Consider the following 6,717-nt stretch of genomic DNA (forward strand, 5'->3'; position numbering starts at 1 on the left):
CTTAAGTGTAGAAACATATGTACAAAGATGTTCCAGTATTGCTTTTTAGCATAAAGAATTGGAAATAATCTAAATCTTCAGCAAAATATGGTATTTCTGCTACTATTGGATACTATGCGGCCTTTGAAACCAACACTAGAAAATCATCAAGTCACAAAATATATAGCTAGTAGATCCCATTTATAAATCTTCCACCACCTAAATATCTGTGTGTGTCTGTTTGTCTGGGTATGTATATCTCTGGGTGGGTGGGTGTCTGTGTATACATTCACAGGAGGGGTTTAAGAAGGATCCACAAATATTGGCAACCAATATTACGTTATGAGCAGAAGAGAGGGAAGATGCATTGTTACATTTTTTCATTTATTTCTTTTTCATTTTAGTTTTTTTAATAATGAGAGTGTATTCATATATTGAGTAATAAAAATATGAACATAAAATAACATGATATGAAGAATTTTAATCATACCACATAGTACGATGACCAGGAATTCCCACCCTTTTCTACTTGAGCCAATAGATACTCTTGACTACCTGGCAGGAGAACGGAAGTGCTTAATCTTCCTCTATATGACAAAATGTTTTGATTGAGCAGCAAAGTACAAGGTGAGCAGCAAAGTGAAAGGTGAGACATGAACTGGGAGAAGATAGTCACAATGCATATATTTAACTAAGGACTTGTATCCAGAATCAATTAAAAAGTTAAATGGAGAAGTCCTATAAATCAATAAGAATTAAAATAAATGGCAGAAACACATCTAGAATGATAGATTAAGGATCTCAAAACATTTACTCCTCCATAAAAGCAGGTAGATTAAAATTGTCAAAATCAAACTTTTTTCAGAACTCTGGAAATTAATTAAAGGATTACAACAATCCAAGGATTATCCAAAGACACCACAAAAAAAGAAAACTATGGATCAATATACCTTATAATATTGACACAAAGTCTCAAGGAAATATAAACAAACACATAAAATTGAACATAAAAAATATAAAATGAAAGCAACACATAAAATGAATTATAGACCATGGCCAAGTGGGCTGATCCCAGAAATGTGAGGTCGATTTAACAAACAAAAATCAACCAATGTAACACACCAAAGTAATACAATAAAAGACCAAGAATCACATGATATTCTTAATAGAAGCAAGAAAAAAAAAAAACATTCAACAAAATTCAATATCTTTTCATGATAGAAACACTCAAACACTCAACAAACTAGGAGTAGAAGGAAATTTCTGAAACTGATGAAGTCCACCTATGGAAATCCCACAGCTTAACACTTAATGGTGAAAAAACAATTCTTTCTCCTTTGGATCAGGAACAAGACAAGAATATCCACTTTCATCACTTCCATCCAACACTGTACTCAAGGTTCTAGCCACTGCATTTAAGTAAGAAAAGACAAAAGCCATCCAGATTAGAATGGAAAAAAATGAAACTATCTCCATATATAGATGACACCAGCTTACATAGAGACAATCCTAAGGAGTTACACACACAAAAAATGTTAGTACTATTAAACAGGTTAGCAAGGTTGCAAGATACAAGATATAGAATCAATATGCAAACGTCAATTGTATTCCTACTTGTTAGCAATGAAGAATCTGACAATGAAATTGAAAAAGCAATTCCATTTACAAAAGAATAAAATACTTAGGAATAAACTTAACAGAAGAAATGCAATATCTGTACAATCAAAACTAAAAATCTTGTGGAAAGAAATTAAAGAAAACTAAGTAAACAGAAAGACATCCTATTTGTATGGGGTAGAAGTTTTAATCTTCAGATGGCAATACTCCTCAAATTAATCTACAGATTCAACACAATCCCTATCAAAATCCCAGCTAAATTTTTCCAGGTACCAAACTAATCTTAAAATTCATATGGAAATGCCAGGGATCTAGACTAGCCAAGATGATCTTGGGAAAGTTGGAGGACTCACACTTCCCCATTTCAAAACTGACTTCAATACTACTATAGTCAAGAAAATGGGGTACTAGCATAAGGATAGGCATACAGATTAATAGAATAAATTGAGAGCACAGAAATAAACCCTTATATTTGTGGTCAATCAGTTTTTGATAAAGATACTGAAAAAATTAAAAAGGGAAAGAACATTTTTTTTTTTTTTTCAACAATTGGAGTTGTAGCAACTATATCTATAAACAAAATAATGAACTTTGGACGCCCATTATACCATATACAAAAACTAACTCACAATGGATCATAGAAATACATGTAAGAACTAAAACTTCAGAACTCTTACAAGAAAACTTGGGAGTAAATCTTAAGATCTTAAATTATGCAATGGTTTCTTAGGTATAATACCCAAGGCACAGAAGACAAAAGGAAGATCAAATAAATTGGACTACATAAAAATCAAAAACGTGTGTGTGTCAAAGGACACTATCGAGTGACAAGACAACCCACTGAATAGGAGAAAAATATTTGCAAATTATTCATCTGTCAATATAGATATATTGATATATTATCTGTATATAGATATACACATATATATTATATATATATTATCTGTCAATATATAGATTTAACTCAACAGTGAAAAGAAAAACAACTCAAGTTAAAAATGGGCTAAGAATTTGAATAGACATTTCTGTCAAGAAAGTATACAAATGGTCACTAAGCACGTGGGAAGATGTTCAAATCATTAGTCACTGAGGAAAGAAAAGTGAAAATCACAATGAGATACTAGGTCAAACTCTCTAGGATGGCAACACTTTTTAAAAAAAAGACAGGTAATAACAAGTGCTGATGAGCATGTAGGAAGAATTGCTTGTGGTTTTTTTTTTTTTAACTTTATTTATTTATTTGAGAGAGAGAGCAGGAGCGGGGTGGGGGGCATAGAAGGAGAGGGAGAAGCAGACTCCCCACTGAGCAGGGAGCCTGAGGGGGAGCTCAAGGGTGGCTGAGCTAAAGGCAGACGCTTAACTGATTGAACCTCCCAGGTGTCCCTGCTTGTGGTACTTTAAAATAGTGCAGTTGCTTTGGAAGTTTGGCAGTTCCCCAAAATGGTAAACATAGAGTCACGATATGACCCAGCAATTTTTCTCCTAGGTATATATCCGAGAGAATTGAAAATATATGTTCATTTAAAAACATGTATACAGGAGCGCCTGGGTGGCTCAGTTAGTTGGGCATCTGTCTTTGGCTCAGGTCATGATCCCAGGGTCCTGGGATCAAGCCCCATGTTGGGCTCCCTGCTCAGCGTGGAGCCTGCTTCTCCCTCTCCCTCTGCTCCTCTCCCCTGCTCACTCTCTATTCTACTCTCTCTCTCTCTCTCAAACAAATAAAATCTTTAAAAAAATAAAAATAAATAAAAACATGTATACAAATGTCCATAGCAATATTATCAATAACAGCCAAAAAGAGGAAACAACCCAAATATCCCTCAAGTAATGATAAAAATTAAAAAAGTGACATGTTCTATCTCTTCAACCAGGTGGTAGAGCAGCCGCAGAGATGCAGATCTTTGTGAAGACCTTGACAAGCAAGACCATCACCCTCAAGGTCAAGCCCAGTGACACCACTGAGAATGTCAAAACCAAAGTCCCAGGCAAGGAGGGCATCTCGCTTGATCAGCAGCATCTGATTTTTGCAGGGCAACAGCTGGAGGATGGCCGTGCACTCAGACTATAATATCCAGAAAGAGTCCACCCTGTAGTTGGTGCTTCGCCTGCAAGGTAGCATCATCCAGCCTCCCTCCACCAGCTCACCCAGAAATACAACTGCAACAAGATGATCTGCCCCAAGTGTTATGCTCACCTGTATTCCCATGCTTTCACAAGGAGTGAGGCCATACTAGCAAACTGTGCCCCAAGAAGAAGGTCAAATAATGCCCCTCCACCTACTTTTCCTTTGCCTAAAGGAGGCCCAAGGCCCAAGGTAGCTTCAATAGTTTCCCTTTCATTGAAAAAAAAATGTGGCATAACCATATAAGGGAATATTGTTCAACAATAAAAAGGAATAAAATATGGGTACATGGTACAACATGGTTGAACTTTGGGCGCCTGGGTGGCTCAGTTGGTTAAGCCACTGCCTTCAGCTCAGGTCATGATCCTAGAGTCCCGGGATCGAGTCCCACATCGGGCTCCCTGCTCAGCAGGGAGTCTGCTTCTCCCTCTGACCCTCTTCCCTCTCGTGCTCTCATTCTCTCTTTCTCAAATAAATAAATAAAATCTTTACAAAAAAAATGGTTGAACTTTGAAGACATTATGTTCAGTAAGAAACACCAAAATCCTCCAAAACTAGTCACAAAGTGTCACACATGGCATGATTTTTTTTTTTTTTAAATATGAAATGTCTAGAATAGGGATATAGACTGAAAGTAAATCACTGGTTGCCAGGGGCTGGGGGTGGGGCAGACACAGAGTGACTACTAATGGGAATACGGTTTCTTTTTGGGGTGATGAAAATATTCTGAAATTAGATGATGCTGATAATGGTACAACTCCGTAAAATACTAATACCTAATGGATTTGTACTTGAATACCATGAAATTTATGGTATGTGAATTAAATCTCAGTAAAGCTGTTATGAAAAAAATGGGCAAAAGACTTTCACAGGCACTTTCTAAAAGAGCATATCTAACTGACGGTAAGCATATGAGAAGATGCTTAACATCATTAGTCATGGAGAAAATGAAAATTAAAACCACAACAAGATACCACTACACACCCACTAGAATGGCTAAAATAAAAAAAGATTGACAACACCCAGTTTGGCAACAACATGAACCAACTGGAACTCTCATCCATAGCCGGTGGGAGTATAAATTGGTACAAACACTTTGGAAGATAGAATTCTATACTCAAACTAAATGGATACCTACTTTTGGATTCCCAGTAATTCTATTCCGAAGTCTTTGTCCAACAGATACGAGTAGAAATCTCCACAAAAAGACACATACAAAAATACTCAGAAGAGGTTTTTTTGGGGGCACACTTTTACCATTCTCCCCGTATCTCTCTCACTCCCCAGGTCCTGTCAACCACCTTCCTACTTTTTTCCATGAGTTCGACATTTTTTTTTTTTAGATTCCACATACAAACGATGTCCTATCTGGTTTATTTCAGTGAGTATAATTGCCCTCCAGTTTTTTTCCAGGTTGTCACAAATGACAGGATTTCTTTCTTTTTAAAAGCTGACTAATATTCCATAAATATTTCAATCTCACCTTTTCTTTATCCATTCACAGGTCCATGGACACTGAGGTTGTTTCCATACTTTCTTTGGCTATGTGAATAATGCTGCGGTGAACGTGAGAGTGCAGATATCTCTTCAAGGTAATGATTTGGTTTCCTTTGGATCTATCCCCAGAAGAGGAAGTGCTGGATCAGATGGGAGTTCTGTTTTCAGTTTCTGCAGGGATGTCCACCCTGTTCACCACAGTGGCTGTACCAGTCTGCATTCCCACCACCAACGCACGACTGTTCCCTTTGCTCCGCATCCTTGCCAACATTTGCTATTCCTTGTCTTTTTTGTAACAGACATTCTAACTGGTGTGAGGTGATGATCTCTCATTGTGGTTTGGATTTGTGTTTCCCTGATCCGTGGTGTTGAGCTCCTCTTGCATCTGTTGACATTTTGTCTGTCTTTGACAAAAATGTCTGTTCAGGTGCTTTGCCATTTCCTCATTGGGTTCTTTGTTTTTGCTTTCTTTAAATTGTTTTTTAAATTAATCTTTTATCAGGTATGTGGTTTACAAATATTTTCTCTCATTCCAGAGGTTGCAGAAGCTTTTTAGTTTGATGTAGTCCCACTTGCGTATTTTACTTCTGTTACCTTTGTTTTTGGTGTAAAATCCAAAAAAAAGTATTGCCGAGGCCAATGTCAAATAGCTTACTGCTTATGTTTTCTTTTATAAGTTCTATAATTTCAGGTCTTACATTCGAGCCTTTAAACCATTTTGAGTTGATTTTTGTGTATGGGGTAAGAGAGGGGTTCAGTTTCATTCTTTTGCATGTCCAGTTTTCCCAACACCATTTATTGAAGAGACTATCCAGAACAGCTAGACATTCTTTTCTGATTTTTTCCCCAAAAGACAGAAAGAAGAATTTATTTTGGTAAGCTCTCCTACTTTTTAAATGTTGAAACTATTTCATATTTGGTTTTAAAATCACTCTGCCTACCTAAAAAAGCACACTGGGCATGTTCCATTCAGACCCACGGACAGCCATTTTGCAGCAGGTGAGTGACACTATTCTTGTCCTCTTCTCTGGCCTTAAGTAATTATAATAGATTTCTGGATCTAAATGCCTTATTTAAAATGCCTTTGTAAGTAGCTACTTTACAGTAATATATAATTAGTAAAATTCAATAGTGAGAGTTTTAGCTCAGTAAGGTGACATAAAATTAACAGATAATCCATTTGTCTGGGAGTTAATCTATTGTGGAGCAAAGTAATATTCTTTTTTTGTGAAAGATTGTGGTAAAATATGATATATTCTTAGAAGCATTACTGGCAAGCGAAATAGGGAATAAGAAGGAATAATAAGATAGGAATGCATCTAAAATGATAGCACATAGAGAATTAGAGAAAAGATGGATCTAATGACAGAACATCAGACTTGTAAAAAGCATATGAATATATAATCTCCCGAACACAATAAAATACTAATTCTTTCTTGTTTTTACTGATTTCATCTACAAATACTACAGTTTTCTCTGAAGTAGGCTGTAGTTTCCATGAG

At 36.3% G+C, this 6,717-nt stretch overlaps 1 pseudogene; it reads left to right on the forward strand.

Annotated features, from left to right (window-relative positions):
* The first annotated feature begins 3,487 nt into the window (after positions 1-3,487).
* On the forward strand, positions 3,488-3,861 carry LOC116627050 (annotated as a pseudogene).
* Positions 3,862-6,717: the final 2,856 nt, after the last annotated feature.

Source organism: Phoca vitulina, unplaced genomic scaffold (genome assembly GCF_004348235.1).
Source record: "Phoca vitulina isolate PV1807 unplaced genomic scaffold, GSC_HSeal_1.0 scaffold93, whole genome shotgun sequence".
NCBI classification, from domain to species: Eukaryota; Metazoa; Chordata; class Mammalia; order Carnivora; family Phocidae; genus Phoca; species Phoca vitulina.